The sequence below is a fragment of the Neocloeon triangulifer genome, unplaced genomic scaffold, assembly GCF_031216515.1.
Source record: "Neocloeon triangulifer isolate White Clay Creek 2 clone unplaced genomic scaffold, ASM3121651v1 ptg000013l, whole genome shotgun sequence".
In the NCBI taxonomy this organism is placed as follows: Eukaryota; Metazoa; Arthropoda; class Insecta; order Ephemeroptera; family Baetidae; genus Neocloeon; species Neocloeon triangulifer.
In genome coordinates, this window is record NW_026775555.1 from 5,709,057 (window position 1) to 5,726,897 (window position 17,841).

At 36.4% G+C, this 17,841-nt stretch overlaps 1 protein-coding gene across 3 annotated transcripts in view; it reads right to left on the reverse strand.

Moving 5' to 3' along the window:
- The window catches only part of LOC132199085 (inactive tyrosine-protein kinase transmembrane receptor ROR1-like), a 93,679-nt gene that overhangs the window by 72,651 nt on the left and 3,187 nt on the right, over window positions 1-17,841 (reverse strand). The gene's annotated exons all lie outside the window — the stretch shown is intronic.

A 17,841-nucleotide genomic window follows, 5' to 3' on the forward strand; every position in this document is an offset into this window, starting at 1 on the left:
TGTGTTTGTCGAGAGCTTTCCTGGCTATGCATTTCTGCGAACACAGCCGGTTATGGATGCTACAAAAATCCACACACACAATAAACCGCATGTGCACAGCTTCCCACGCAAATAATACACGCCCGCCGCTCAAATTGTTATAATGCACAACGAAACGAAGCGAAGCGACCAAGTTTTACCAAAGCTCCGGGGCACAATTTGTGCGGCGCCGGATTAAAAGATTGTCCCTGCGAGTTATGGTCGGTTATTGGCGTAGGTGCGATAATGATTCCAATTGGAACGATTTTGATTTATTTTATTTTCGCATCACTGCAATCAGATTTTTTATTTTTATAGATGAAACATTTCCATGAGAAAGTAGGGAGGAAATTTATGATTATTATTATTTGATGGAAGAGGCGGGGAGTGACTAATGAAAAAGCAACTAAATAAACCGCATGCACACATGTATGGAGCGCTTTATCGAGTTATTTGAAATGAAGGTTCAAGTGCGCGCGACGAGGGGGAATGATGAATGGCCGCCAGTTCATATTCAAATTATGTCCAATTCGTTTATGGGAAACGTCGCCTTTTTATTCAGGCGGATTCGTGTATTCATTCACAGCTCAGAGAAACTTTTTTCGCCATTTCTGCGGTGCTTTGGAAAGAAATATAATGAGTGTATTTAAAAAGCTTCACACACCCTCTGGGTTGAACCTTTTCGCGCCCCGCCATAAAAAAACTCTGGCCCTTTGTGATTTAGCCTCTTTTGATGGAGGCTTTGCTAAAAAACTGAAGATTGTTTACAATATTTAAAGCCTTTTACAATAAAATTTCGTTAGCCGGTTTACAAATTTTCTAAAATTTCTAGAAATTTATCCACAACTTATTTTTTCATCCCACTTTCCACTACTAAAAACTAAATGAATTGGGACTGGGGCTTACTTTTAATTGACTTTTTTGCACTCATAAAAAATGAAATTTTGAAATTATAGTAAAAACTATCAACTTTGCTGTTTTGCACATAGATGTTTATAAAGCATTTGAAGAAGAAAAATTACTCGCTAGAATAAGTTTTGAACTTTTGGCCTAAAAGACTTTATATATCTGGAACTTTTTCAATTGTGTACGATTTGAGCCTCAGAATTCGCCCCCTTTTATAAAGAGCCGGTTACATCGGTCTGATTAATGCAATTCATTTGTGCTGGAGAAATCTCACAAGCAAATCTTAAAAAAATAATAATAATAATAAAAATTTATGACTGAAATATCAAACTCTTGATTATTATTTACTGTACTATACCTTTTGGCTTCTTTTCTAAGGCCCCAAATTTGTCACAAAGACGATTAATTCAAGATCCGCTTACCTGCAACAGAAAGAAAGACAAAAATTAATTAAACTGCGTTGATTGAATCATTCAAATGCAAATACATAAAACTATAATATGCGTCTGGTAAATGGTTTTAATCATTCTGTAAACATGAAAATTTAATTTATTTCAAATATAATTAAATTAATCTTAATAAATTGCTGCTGTTGTTGACAAATAAAAATTACTCTCATTATAAAACACCAAAAGACAATAAAACTACCTGTGTAAGATTTCCTGAACACGAACACTGATTTGAATGCTAGACAGGCCGAATTTGCCAGCAGGGTGACTTAATGCCTTAGCAAAGACGCACATTTGTTTTCAAATCCTCTCTCCTTAATAAATTATTCCGTCGGCGCGTCAGTGGTATAAAATCGTGCACAGATATAGAAACCATTTTACTTGGCAACACAATGCGGACCGAGTCTTCTATAGGGAGGAGGAATTAATCATTGTTTACCAAGCCAGAGATATAGGAATTGAATATATCACTCGGCGTGGCAAAACAGCAGCAGCTTTATCATTTATCTCTGCCGGCGCTACCTACACGTCCATTCAAATTCGCCCATCGGGGGGGCCGACGTGTCACGGCTTTTTGCGAAATTAGCAAACAAATGGCGTCCCGAAGCCGACAATTATTATAATGCGGCAAAAAGTTTTCCGCTCTTCTACATCCATCAAGATAAACGCCCGAGACGAAAAAGTTAGACGCGCGCGCCAAAACTTTACTCGCCGGATTTTATCAGACCGAGAAATTCATCAGCGGGAAAAAGGAACTCTGCGCGCCAGTTTATTTGAATTGTTCCTGTTGCAGAAAGTTTAATTCGCCGGCTCGTCTTTAATTAAATAGGCCCCTCGAGTTCGCAGATGCGTAATTAAAAGGGGAAACGGGGCGACTTTTTGACAAGATGTATAATGTCTGACCTGCTCTCTGAACTTTTGCAATGTGGATTGAAAAATAGAGAAAGAGCGAACAAAAATTACCAATTTCATACAAAGAGATAGCTTGCTTTTTTTAATCTATAGTTTGTATAAAATGATATTAAACATTTTTATCAGTTTGATCATTGTGTCTAAATTTTTAATCAATTTTATTGGGAACACATCTAATTATTTTTAAAACCTATAAATGTATTATGATTTCTATTAATTATTTTAATACTTTAATATTTTAATTTTATTATTATAATTAGTTTAAATTTTAAAATATAATTTTTAACATATTTTATACAATCTATTTATTATGAATTTCAATAGATTAAATATGCCAGGAAAACAGTGAACTCAATTTGGAAGCAATAAATTTATATATAATATGTTGCTGCTTGACTGCATACATTGCGCATATCTTGGGTTCAAAATTGCTACGGCTGATAATAGGCAACATGTAAATATAAATATGGGTGATGATTAAATGAGAAATTACAAGGAGAAATTCAATCTAATTTCATAATATATTTCCTTCTCGGCCGATACAAAAGATAAATGTAGATAATATTTTATCCAACTTTTTGTTAGATCCAAAACTTTGAAGACAATGTAAAATTCATATTCATAATTTAATGATTCCACAGCTATTTCTAGATAATTCTAATGTGTCATTGATTAGGTTTTGCGGAAAATTTGCATAAAATGCAAAATCCAGTTGTACCGTGATGCAAAATCTGCACCTCCCGAGAGAGAGAAAAGGGACGAGGCATCAGTGCCATTTTAATTCCAATTGCGCGCGTTGATCAAATCTAGCAGGCGAAGTCAGAAAGGCGTCGCCACCGAAATGCTACATGTACTCCAAAGTCAATTTGCATATTGTCAATCAGTCTGTGCTGCGAGGTGTGTGCGTGAAACAAATTTCAATGGTAAATACACACGCAGCCAGACAAGCTAGGGTGTGTGAGAAATGAGTCTCTTTGGTTGAATGGCGGGCGGGCGGGCGCGTTGGCTGGCGCGAAGCAAAAAGGACCCCCTTCTATACATAGTTAGGTGCATTTATCCACCCCGACACCGCCTGTGGTTCCACATTCAAATCGCTTTCTCGCACTTCCACATCCTCAAGAGCGCTACAGAAAGGAGGGTTGGTGCAATATGAAGTAATTTTAATTATGCATTATATAATATTATACTAATTTTATACAAATTAAAAGCGAATTATTTAAAATGTTATTTAAACAAAAAAAAACAGACTTGAGATGATAAATATTTTTAATGCAATATACAATAATATGAAAAAGTCCAGCAACAATACTTCAATACTTTGCTACTTTAAAGCAGGAAAAATTAATTTTTTGGTCAATTTCAAGAAAATATTTTTATTTGGAATGTATCAAAATATTGAAAATTTATCGTGGCATTGGTATTAATATTTAGTTAGAGCTTCAATGAATTCTTTAAAACTAATGGTTAATAATAAGATTCAGTTCATAATTGCAATTATTAAACGTTATAATTTCGTCCTGGCACTCTAAAAGACAAGGTGAATTATTATATGGCTGAATTTTGAGGCGGCGATCGAAATCAAACAAAATATAATCGCACGCCCTTTCGCGCAGAACAATGGCCAATTTGACTGATGAGAAGAAGGTCGTCAGTCATTTCGGTGAAATCATTCAAGTGTCACTTCGTACCACGTCTTTCTTTATGTTTCTCTTCTTTCAAAGCCCACATAAGCTCGTAACTTATGCTCAACAATTAAACAAAGTAAAAAATTGCTCTCGGAACGAATTTCGCACAGTTTTGAATCGGCGAGGGGGAAAGCAAGCAGCGATGGATGGCTTTTTAAAATCGGTCTCGAGGGGAGAAAAAAAATACCAAGAGAGAGTATCGTGCCGGTATTCCGTCGCCGCTGCACCTCCTGCCAGAGCATGCTCGCCTGTTACAAAATCTTTTTGATTCATTGGAATCAAATAATGTCTGAATATTGCTTCCCAATAATCTATCAATATTGGGTCTGAACACAAGAGACAAAATAAGGAAACTAAACTTGGGACGTGCAAGAAATGCAAACGAAATTTGCGAAATATTAAAGTTTAAAGCATTTTATATTAATTTCAATTTTAAATAATTTTCTTACTTGTATTTTCATAAAATCTTTCAATAAAAATTATAATGAAAGACAAAAAAAAAAATCGGTTTTCATTAGTCGATTAAAAAATAAATTTCATAATGACTTTACGCTTATAAATTTCAACCAATTTTCTGACCTCCCTTTCAAACAATTGCTCATATCAATTGCACGCACGTAATAATGTGATTTGCAATCAATCAATTTGTTAGCTTTTCAGTAGGAAATCAGCTGCGTGCATGTTCGATGAGCCGACGGTTTTATTGGCCAACTACAGCATTTCGATGATTTTTCAATATCTTGCCAGGCGCGCATGGCTCGGTAGAAGGTATTTTACGCTGGCAGGAACACGGCACGCTCGCTATCGTGCGCCTGTGGATCAGCCGTGTTTGTGTGCGAGTGGCGTTTGAATGATGCCAGCTGATAAAATTGATTCCTCCTGCGTTGCACAATCAATGCCTGCCGGCCGCGGCAACCGCGTCCATACCAAACAGAGAAAAAAACGAGTGTTCCCGAGGGAAGGGTTAAAAAGAGGCAGCCCATTAGTGAAAACCGAGAAACGCACTGGTGGAAAACGAACCATCTTTGGTAAAAGTCTATTCAAAATCCCATATAAACACCAAAATTTGGATTTCAACAAATATTAAAAACAAACATTGTTATTATACAAAAAAAAAAAATATTTAAATATGTTTCTTTTAAATTAAAAAAGTAAATTACGTGATTGTAAAAATTTGATGAATATACAACATCATAAAACGAAAACTAAAATAAAAAATAAATATTTATTAAAAGTAAAAAAATTAATTCAATAAAAATATAATTTATAAAACAAAAATAAAAAAACAAGATATAAAAATATAATAAACACATTTTATTAATTACGTTTATTTTTAATTAAAATAGTCTTAGAATTAGTTGTTAGAAAATTATAAAGAATATAAAATACTTATCAAGTCTTTTATTTTAATATATTTATTTTCTTTAACAATTTGAAAAAAAAAAAATCAAAATGTTAATTCAAAAAAATCGGATTATTTAAATTTAGTCTTAAATAATATGTTTCATAATTTACCTCTATTCTGTAAATAGTGAATTCAAATTATATTAAAGTTTTAAGCAGAACATGAATTTGATAAAGTTATTTGCAAGATTTAATTTTGGCCAAATTCACGTGTGGCTGAGCCCAAAAGGACGTCACTTCTTCAACAAGGGCCCTCCTTCATGACCTGGAAAGCACGCTTCGCTAATTTCCTTTTGCTGCTTTGAATAAAAAGCATTGAAAGTCGTCCGGTGCGGCCACAAATATTCCGGCCGCACTTTTTGCCACTAACTGGACTTCAAAACTCACTCTTTCAGAGGCCATCTTTGTGGCGGCGGCGGATTTTCGCAAGAAATATAACCACTCGTGCGGTTTTGCTTGAACAGGCTTTACTCGTTGGCGGCGCAACACAAGAGCTGCTTTTCAGCTTTTTTTATTCTCTCGCTCACGCAAAACGCGACGCAAATAGAGAAAAGCAAAAGTCCCACTGGGACGTGCGGTATTTGCTTGGATTACAAGGCCGGGAGGACGCGATTAAAATTTTAATTAATTTACGCCGAGTGCGTTTGCCACCCCTGATTGTTTTCAAGTCTCAGTTGAAAACTCGTTAAAATCTCAAGTTGTCTCCTTATCCCATCCGATTTCATCGAGCTGAAATTACAGCTTTTAGCACGATTTTGTGGCTTAAGATAATTTAAAGCATGACCAAATGAAACAGAAATTTTAAGAAGATTTGATTTTGATAATCAAATATATACTGCTGGAATCCAAAAATAAACATTTTGACCAAAATTTAGCAATTTAAACTTGCAAAAAGAGAGCTTTTATCTACTTTAAAGCCCAATTTTTTATTCAAATTTTGTTTAAAAAAAAACACATGTAAAATATTAGTCAAACTTTCATTTAAATTTTTGACTGAAATTGTTTTTGCAAATAAAAATAAAATTCTTATTAACAGCTTCAGCAAAATTATATATTGCTCAGCAGTAGACGCTGAGACTTTAAAGAAGAGAAAAGTGTATGTTGAGAAGCAGGACATTATATGGTCCCCGGCCACGCTCGCACCCTCACTGGAATAAACATTGAGCGGCAAAAGAGCGAGATGATGCTCTTCGAATATAAAAAAGCAACAGCCACACCTATACGGATGTACACTAGAAACGCGCATGAAAAGCTCAAAATGCAAGCAGCCGCGGGGGCACTGCCGAGGAGCCGGGGCTAAAATCATTTTCCCGGTGAGAGAGAGAAAAGAGAGGAGCTGCGTTGGAAAAAAAAACGAGAACGCACTTTTATTAAGGTCATGAAGTCAAGGCAGCACACGTGCCCTGAAATTTGTTTCCACTTGAAAAAATCCAAATCTGCGGGCGGAAATTATATTTCTGGCGAGCACAGCTTCGTTGGAGTGAATTTTCAGGACAAATCGATAAATGATGTTTTTAGAGATGGCAAGAAAACAAGCAGTAAAATAGGCACAGAGATAATGATAATTTCGTAATAATAAAATTTTATTTGCATTTAAAAATAGTTGGAAGATAAAAAGTTTGTCAGAAATGAATGCTATAATTAATAAAACTCAATTGTTGTCAGTAAAGTGTCCAAGTGGATTTATAATAAAACACTTTTAAAAGTTGTAAAATTTTGTGATATTGTTTGAATGTTAATTGCAAGTGAAAAATATAATGTTCTTTACAAAATATAAACAAAACTGGGAAAGGCAACCAAGTGTGAATTAATCAGCATCAGAAAAATATTTTTTAACTTTTAAAATTCAATTCAACAATCACACTAATTAAAGTCATATGATATGGAAACTGATGGTCCTTAATCAACCAATAATACTTGTTTCAGCTTTAACTACCCATTTGCAATAATGACATGAGCAGAGTACATTATGTGACGACCACAAATAATTTTTATTTTTGCTTGCCCTTCCATCCATGTTCCTTTCCCGCTTTAATTTGTATGTATCTCTTTTGCTCTGTGTGATTCAATTGTTTTGTATTTCTTTTCCTATGTGACCAAAATAAATGATAGTCTCTTCCCAGCCCGGCAAGGCAACACTGCGTGTTTTAATTTCTCCGACACCTAGGTTAGGGCGTGAGGGTTAACCGGCAGGGTAGGCAGGGTCGTAAAGGGGAGTAAGGCTCGGGCAGCGGCTTTGGTAACTCGAAGCCCCCCGGAGAATCAAATAAAGAATAATTATTTGAGAATAAAATTGATGAGCACCACTATGGCGGCCCGGGAATAAGGCGCCGTATTGTTGGAGTTCAAATTGTCAAACCAAAAGTCTTTGCCGAGCGCATCAAAGCTCTTTACATCAGCCCCCAAAGGGGTGAGATGGGCCGTAGACACGTTTGACGCACGCCGTAGGGGACCCTAGACCCCAGACGGACGCCGCACTTGGGGGCTCGGCCTCCAATAACACGGCGTGTCGAGGTCACGTGACCGCCGGAAGTGGAAAATAAAGATAAATAAAGCTCACAAAAAACACTATTGATTTTGTTAAAATTCTCTAAGAATAATAAAACAATAACCTCTAATTACTCTTAAATTTGATTGCGATGGCTGCTCTAGGCTACGGAAAAGATCCGGCTGCATTCGAGGGACCTGATCAATCCCTTGGGGCGGTTGGGTTCGGACCAAACCTTTCGGGAATGAGTCCCCACCTGCGGGATTCAACAAGTCCCACACAGGGATGGTTCGGCTACGAAGCCTTACTGGACCAACCCTGCCGAGAGCTTGTAAAATTGGCAAGTTTCTCGACTGGGTACCAACAGAGTCCAGCTCGTCGACCTCTCAGGGGTACGACGACCAAGACCCTCAGGGTCATCAATCGGCTTTTGGTTTACGCGTTTGGGACAGCCACGGTCTGCCAGTTAGGGACGGCCTGTCCACAAGGACATTTCAGGGGCAACCCACTGGATAGTGAACCGAAATAAGCCCATTACCACGGCCTGTAGGTCATTTATTTTAAACAAGAGAAATTAACCATTCAATTTTATTCATTTTAAATACGTACAATAACAATGCAGTATTTTTTCATAAAAAAAACTGCTTCTTTGACAGCAGCTGCCACCTGTCAAGTAAAATTAGAAGAAAGTGCAACTCATAAACACGCCCACTAATTGCAGGCGTTGTTGCAGGCGGTAAAGTGTGACGTCATGATTTGGTGCAGCAGCGACCGCGAAAACAACAGATCGCGCCTCGCTTTTGTCAAATTACGCATTTTAATTTTCTAAATAAACAATTTTTTTTTAAATTTGATAGCTTAATTTTGGTATATAAAGACATACCATACAGTGCCATAAAAAAATATGTAAACATAAATGCAAATAAATTTTGTTTATTTATTTTGGTCAAATACAAACAATAAAAATTACAAATTAAAGCACATAATAACACATAAAAAAATGGCAAATTTGAACTCTTAAAGCAAAAAAAAGAAATCTTAAAAGTCTACTACCCCAGACAGGAGATTTTTTTTTTAATAGTTTTTTTTATAAAAAAGAGGGTAGTGTGACGACCACAAATAATTTTTATTTTTGCTTGCCCTTCCATCCATGTTCCTTTCCCGCTTTAATTTGTATGTATCTCTTTTGCTCTGTGTGATTCAATTGTTTTGTATTTCTTTTCCTATGTGACCAAAATAAATGATAGTCTCTTCCCAGCCCGGCAAGGCAACACTGCGTGTTTTAATTTCTCCGACACCTAGGTTAGGGCGTGAGGGTTAACCGGCAGGGTAGGCAGGGTCGTAAAGGGGAGTAAGGCTCGGGCAGCGGCTTTGGTAACTCGAAGCCCCCCGGAGAATCAAATAAAGAATAATTATTTGAGAATAAAATTGATGAGCACCACTATGGCGGCCCGGGAATAAGGCGCCGTATTGTTGGAGTTCAAATTGTCAAACCAAAAGTCTTTGCCGAGCGCATCAAAGCTCTTTACATCAGCCCCCAAAGGGGTGAGATGGGCCGTAGACACGTTTGACGCGCGCCGTAGGGGACCCTAGACCCCAGACGGACGTCGCAATTAAAATATTTCTAAATCTTTTATTTCATTATAGAAAATAATGCAAAAGTAAGAAAAAAAACAAAATAATAAATGGAAAAATTAATATTATCGTAAAAAATATCTTTAAATTATTTTTAAAATAAAATATTTTATATATATTAAAATGGTGTATAAATTTTAGGATTTTTTTTTGTAAAATGCTTACAGTTAAAAATATAACATATGATGTGATAACTGATCACTTCCAATTCGTTCAAAGGTTCTTTATTTTGTTAAGTTGTTTCATGTATAAGAAACATTAAACTTTTCAAAGAACGTCTGAATATACTTTCAAGAATTTTATTTCTTATTGCTCATGACTTTATATAGAGTGGAGAATAGATAAATAAAATAATAATAAAATATATTAATAGATAAATATTACTCGAAAACCTGTACACATTTAATTCTTGTGCTTCTCTCCAAACCAGCGGGTGTGCGTAAATCTTTTCCTTCCGAGAGGCAAACTCTCGCAGTAGCATTAATGTAATTAGCATGTAGTTGGGTATAATTGCATTAAATCCAGGCATCCGCCACACAGCATATACTTTGTGCGACGCTTGGGCTCCACATCACGCTGTTGGCTGCTCTGATTGGATTAAATTAAGGCGTCCGGCAGCAAAACCAAATTTCAGATGCATATTAATTTCATAATCAAGCAGCACGTCGTTAAATTAAAGCTTTTTTCGGTAGCGCTATGCCGGTGAAATATTTCGAGCTTTTTTATATGTTTGTATATTTCACGCTGCGAGTGAGAGTCGAGCGGCGCGCTCTGTAATTAATATTTCAATCTGGACACTTTATTTTGCTTTCGGCCTCTCGCGGAGGCAAGAAAACCTGCTTTTCGGTTCGGACGTGAGTTGCAGCACCAGTGAATATGATCTCGCGACTGCTTTTTCGCCCGCCGGCGCAATCGCATTATGTCCAGTGCTGGACCCAGGTCCAGTAAATTTCACGTCTTAAGTGGCTAATCGTGAAAAGCAGGAATTTTAGGGCCGCTTTTTTACATATATGCGCGCACAACTTTTGCTTGTTAGCCTAATACGAAGATATATTCCCGCATCAGCAATGTATTCTCTTGCCAATTTACATCATTTCAGCCATTTTCATATCTTTTTATCCCATCATTAAGTCATGTTTCGTTAAAATTTAGTTGCAGATGACAATCCAGTTAAAAATTACAGCAATGTGCATTAAATATTGGCATAAATTAATATCAGCACTGTTTACTTTGTATGTTCTGTCTTTGTATTTTTTTTCTCTCTCCAGTAACTAAGGTAATTTATAAAATTGAATTTATGGACGAATACCTGGTGATGCATTGATAAACATGATTTAAAACTAATTTACAAAACCAACAAAGATCCAACTCAATTTGAGGGTTTAAATTAATTAAATTCGTCTCGAAGTAATTATTTCTTTAAATTTTTACTCTTAAAATTTCTTATAATTCGGTTTTCAGCAGAAAAATCTGTGGGTATTTTGCATTCTAAGAACTTGAACCAAACTTCTAAGCAGATTTTCCAAGAGAATGATAATCGCTACGTGAACCAAGCGGACCGCGAATAAGTCGCTCTCTCTCGCTTTTCCAAATGACATTAGCCTGCTCCGAGTTTCCAGCAAGTTTTGCGTGTGCATTCACGCCTGAAAAAAATGGCCTGCATATTTTTGCATCAAACGGCACCGAGTTGAGAGTCGACGAGTTGCCTAATGTGCCAAGTTAGGGGGGCCACGCGCCTCCTGCGTTTGATGTTCCAGAAATGAGTTGGCAAATTGCATTTGTTGTGGATCGAAATGAGAGGCGCGATTTCAAAAGCAGCCTGCAAGCTGCGGATGATGGGCCTGAACGACACGAGAGAGGCATCAGGTCCTCTCCGACTGGGTTTGATCGATAGCAGGCATGACGAGAGAGAGAGAGGTGGATGGAGAGAGAGAGAGACGGACGTCTCCCGTGCCAGTATTCGGCAGAAAAGGAATATCGTATATGGAAGCCCCAGGGAAATGTGCTGAAAGCCCCTCTAATGCTCTCTCTGCGCGTGGTCAACTCGCTGGCAAATTGCAACAGCCGAAGGTGATGGATGCACCCTGATGTTCTAATATCGTTACACGAATTGATTGAAATGCCAAAAACCTCCTCTGGGGCGTGTCGCCCGAGCCACATTTATATTGGATGAACACGAGATGATTATTATCGTCTGGGATTTGACGCGAATGCATTGTTCCATTTTTTATGCCAGAAAGCCGAGTTTTTTCTCACCGATTTTCTCCAGGGATCGTGTCTGATAAGATCGGTTTCCGAAAGGAGGGAACTTTTTATCGAATTGAGTTATGATTTAACGTGACAGACGTGGATGAAATGGTTCCTCAGTCCAATGATATAATCTAAAAAAATATATATACTCTCCTATATAGCACCTCATTTTCTATAACGTTCCGCCTAAAATACATCAAGGCGAATTTCTGATTGGGAGTCAAATAAAATTATTTATTTTTCTCATTAATGAATCCAATCAATTATTTACAACGAAAACATTAAGATAATTCTCATTAATAATTACTTTTTAAATAAATTCAGTTGTACAAATTTTCAATTTTACGTAAATTTTCCCCATCCCAAATTATACAAGAAAGAAGAAACACATGTTCATTGACTATTTTCTTATATGTTATATTTTCCTCGAATTTTCTCATCTCCTTGCTCTTTCCGATAGGTCTGGCCCTGTCGTGTCTTTTCCCAGCCAATTTTCATTTATTTTCTTTCCTAGCTTGGGCTTCTGTGCTACGTATTTCGATTGCAATTCAGCACGCAGAGAAATAAACCCGGTGATTTATGAAAGGGCAGTGCGTCGACTACTTTCTGACTTTTTCTCCACCTTTTTTTGAGAATTGTCCGTGGTGCGTAACGAAAGTAAGTGTAATGCATGTCTTTCATTTGGGTCGTCAGCGAAAAAGGGCCGACTCTTCTCATTCCTGTTGATTTCGATTTTATGGCCGGTGTGCGTAATTACCGCCGCCGCCATGCGACTGACCCTTTCAAGGAGAGAGTGAAAGAACCGGAGGCTTTTTAAATGATTAACCCCCATATATTTAAGTCCAAGCTTGATGTTTTGTGCTTTGTCAGAGCAGAGAGGGCTGCCTGCGTACACACGCGCAAAACTCATTTCGGAGAGCCCATTTTGACTATGGAGTACACAACATGATGAAAATCGATATGTGAACAGCAATCAAGTTGCGAAATTGGAGAGTAATTTTGTGGACATTGTTGGTTTTTTTTATAAAAATTGATTAAAACGCAGATTTGGTTTCAATTTTAAAATTAAAATTAATTTTAATCTTCAATCCATATTAATTTAAAATTTCATGATGACGACATCAATGAAATTTATTTTTTTCCCACTGAATAATAAAAACGTTCAATATGTGTAGTTTTATTTTGTAGAATTTCACGATCGATGGTTGATTCATGGTGATTTAAATTTAAAATTTGCTTTTCCGCGATGGATTTTGTGAGTTGTTAATTATTTTTTCTTAGACAATTATCAACTTAAAAAACCCGTTGATGAGAAGCTGATTTTAAATTCAAATCACCATTTTTATTGTATTTTCTTTAATCTTGTGTTTAAATTTTTAGAAAAAAAAAACAACTCATCTAACATTATGTTAATTGTTTTACAAATTAATAATATTTAAATTAAGCAATAAAGGCAATAGAACAATATTTTAGAGTATTAGAGATTCAATTAATTAATTAATAGCACAATAGATAATTAAATAAACAGTGTTCTCCCATTTTTTAATATTTTTTATCGCGGTGCAGACAGTTATCCAATTTCCTCTCTCATCACGCGAGTTCTGCAGTACGTCGCAATGTTTACTCAATTAATGAACGGCCCATCAACCTCTCGTTTAAATTAATTGCGGAGCACTTGTCTCCTTGCGTCCGACATTCCCAGTCGCTGCTTTTTGCTCTGGCAAGCGCATTAACTTGATTAAAAACAAGAAAACCACAGAGGCCGTCTGCAAAAATCGGGAACACGGGTTGCGTCAACCGGTGTGCCTGGATTGATCGGAAATTTTTTTAACTAAAGCTGCAATTCCGCCGTCTAAGAATTTTCCTTCTCCATTTGATCAAAAAGAACCACAATTACTGGCGAACTCTCCTGTAAATATTAGGGCAGCAGAAGAAAATATTTTCCCGTCAGATATTGGGCCCCGGAGCTTTTCCGTCCTTCCTCAGTATTCAGCACGCGTCCTGCTCTTTGACCGGCGAGGGCGGAAATATGTGTGTGAGTGTTCGTTGGTCCACGCGGACTTGCTAAGTGCCAAAGAAACTCAACGCTTTTTTTATTTTTACTCTTATTCCCCAAATGTAATTTTATACATACAATGGAATTTTAAACGAGGCCCGTCGTTTCCTTTTTGTTTGTTTCGGCGATGGGAAACGCGCCTCCTGCGCCAGTAAAAGGCCGCGGCGATGGCATTTTAAAAAGACTTTATCTCCGGTAAATGACTTGACTGACAAGAAATAAAGTTCCTCGGCACGTTCCCTGCCAGATAAAAATAAAAGCCGGCCGATGGACTAATTTTGGAAATTACTCGTAACCCCTTTCGGTTCTGGTACATCACACGCTCTAATACATTCTGTCATCACTTTTGATTTTAAATCGGACAGGAATTAGTGTCAAAACCAGCATCCGAGCTATACAGACGGGCAGTTTTATTTTTAGAATTGTCACCCAGAGAATTCTTTTTTGTGTTTATCAATAAGAAAAAGCGTGATCGATTTTACTATCGCTGCACTTCAAACATGTTAAAACCAGCTGACAATGGATTTTTTGAATCGTGAAATAAAATACTATGAAACAATTTAGTTTTGTAATATTTTATGTACGGAATAATTAAGTTCAGGAACCTTCAAGGTCTTAGCTTATATTTTTTAGTTAATTATGAATTACTGATGAATAGTGAATAATAATAATAATGTATGTTTTTATAGTTATTCTTATATGTGATTTGAATTTTCTATTATAAAATAAATGTAATTGAATTCATTATCGAATCAATTAAACTTCTATATTATATTTCATTCCACTGGTCAAATATATGAAGTGAATTGGCATAAAATGTTTAGGAAGGTAATAAATAATTAATGTTCTTTTTTTATTCCAATAAAAAATTTGGATAAACTATATACTTTTTTCCTTTTTTTTTTTTCAACAATTTCAATGAAAATCAAACAAAGATCTTGCCATTTTTGCTGAAAATGAGTATTTTGAAATGCCTTCCGGCCAAGAAAGTTTTACTATTCCTGAAAAAAAAATAGCATTTTTCCCTACGTGTGCATCAAATTTGGAAAGAGATGAAATATAATTTTATGAGGAGCGAGATGAGTAATGGCGCGGTTTCCAAGAAAATCCCAGCCAATTGAATGCGTCTTGGGGCCATTGTCTCTCTCTCTCTTCCCTCTTTTGTATGATAATCTCGGGTCTAGGGTAGTGTTTTTACGAGAGTGCAATGACAGTGCAACTTGACTGCCATATCTCGCCACCAGATTATATAATTTACTTAATGGTGTTGTTACCCGGCGATGCGTGGCCGCGTAATAAAAATTCACCCTATGCACCCCCATTCATCTTTAATGGACAAACTCGCAGAACTTTAGAGGGGCCAGAAATGTTTTTGCATCTCGCCCGAGAGAGAGAAAACTTCCCCTTTTTAGGACTCTCAAGGCTGGAAAATTATGCGGCCCATTTGGCCAAGTGCGAAATTAGTTAGTCTCCGTACAGCTCTTTGGGGTTGAAATTTCTCGCGAGGGCTGCAAATGCACCGGTCGTAAATCATTCCGGGGTGACGTCTCGTGTGTCGATTGTGTGGTGCGGTGTCTCGGGGAAATATATATGAGAGAGAAAACACCACACCATAGCTGCAGCGACGAGTTTTATTATTATTTTGCGATATGCCAGAGTGAAATATATATTTCTTCTCCGGGACGTGAAAAAAAATATACGGCCCAGCCGAGTGTAAAAGAAAGGGAGAACGAGTAAAAAATTCAGCAGTAAATATCGCAACCAAAGAGGAAAGGAGATGAAATTTGCTTTCAAATTGAAAATAAAAGGGAAAGATATTTTGCAGCGAAGATCTGCAACATATAAATCAGCGACATACCAATTTACGACGGCTGTTTGTTGTGGCGCTAAATTTATTGATATTGCTTTTGCAGTGAAAGAAATTAAAATTTCAATTCGGCGTTTCCTTTTCTTTACATGAATAGGCATTCTGAGCCAGTTTGATAACAAGTTGAATTGGGTCTAGAACAATAATCAAACCCCCCGACAAAGGGTTGCTGAGTGAGACCAAAAGTGGCTCGACTCTCATCCCTCTCTCTATCTCTCAAGCCGGGATGAGAACAAGGGAATTCATCAAGCTGCTTCCACCCTCTGAAATTACTCTCCTAGATAGAGACCTGCTCTTCCTGTGATTAAAAATCCACTTGTTCGCGTCAATCAAAATTAAACGAAATTATTAAATGACGAAACCACAAATGATCAATAAGTTAAATACCAATTTTATTTGTGTCCCTCCCTCGTCCGAAAGAAAAGTTGGGGTCTTGACAAGTCGCTGCTGCCGCCGGTCCAATTAAATCTTTATTTGTTGCCTTGTAAAACAAGCCGAGCAACAAACTTTTGTAAATTAGGTGTTGCTACTGTTGTTTTCAATCCCACGAGAGAGCAGAACGAGGGGTTGGTTACCAGCTACTGGAAAATTTATGGCCGCATGCACGATTTTTGTGTGTGTTTTTCAGCAACGACCAACACACCTTTAGAACGTGTCAGTTAGTATGCATATATTTATAAAAAAAACTCACTCGTCCGTGGTGTGAATGTATATATTTTTTACTGAGTGGCGGTGAAAAATTCGAATTCGTTTGGCAAAGGAGCCAAAAAGGATGCGGAGAGATGGACCGCACCAACGCGAATTGCGGTTTGACGTTTCTTAATTGGACTGAAGAGAAATTGGCAAACTTGAAAATGAATAATATTAGTTCCAAAGCAAATAATAAGGAAAGATATTTTTATCGTAAAGCAATTGTTTTGTCTGTTAAATGAATGGGCTGAATTCTTTTGGACGTCCAAATTTTTCTTATGAAAGTCTCTTACACAAATAATAGTTAATAGTTAAGTTATTTAAATACATTTTCTTCACTAGATTAATTATTAATTATTAACATTTATATCATAAGATAATATAATATTCTTATTCATTAACAGACTTGAATTCTTTTTTGCATTCAGCATTGTATTTTCATAGTTCATAATAATGGGTACATCAACATAGCATAGCAATTATATATAATTAAACACTGAATTTTTTAATATATAATAGTTTTTTACAGTTATCAACAGTTATAATTGAAAGTGAAAATATTTTTATCTTTAGTAAAAAATAAATAAAATTAAACATTTTATTTTAAATAAATAATATAATAAATAATATACGTACAATTTTCATTTAAAGGAAAAGTAAAATATTGTTAAATAAAATATTATACGTGAACTTAAATAAGTAACTAAATTTAAAACTGACACTGAGCTGGAAAAGTGGAAGGAAGAGTTAAATTAATTGCGTTCAAAGCTGCCATTGAACCGAAACAAAGCGTTCCTTTTTTGAGGCAATAAATAAAATTACGAGAGAAATTAACAGACTCGGCCCGCGCGTTTTGCGGCGATAAAAGTAAAAAGCAACGGCCACACAATTATGTCCTGTTGGTCCCATGGCTGCGAGGGGAGCAACCAACGAAACTCGCAAGAGAGAAAACATAAGAAAAGTCACCAACTGCGCGCTGCCGACTGACTCGTTGCTATAAATAAAAGACAAAAGCAAGCACATACAAGCAGATAAGTATCTCGCGTCTTATAGCTTCATCTAACACACGCTGCTGCTGTTGCTCCCCAAAAACCAACCTGCGTTTGTCGCCCTGTCTTGTTGCCGTTCGACACTCTCGAAGTAAAAGAAATTCCTGCTCTCTGGGATGTTATTTTAAGGGCCGTGTGAGATTACTGCAGATAAAGAAAGAGGGACCCAAAGATATGGATACACACCAAACTGACTGCATCAACAGCTATGAAAATAGTTTCACATGCACCGAAATTCCTCAACAAATTGACGAGACAATTTTTGAAGTAGTTTTTTTATTGCAGCTGCTGCACTTTTAATTTTTTATTTTTTACAGAGAAAAAACAATTCTGGCAAATTAATAAAATGTAAAAATCATTCTCGCTGAAAAACTTCATTTGAAAACAGAATCTAACCTAATTAAATCAGTCATACTGATTTTACTACATGAT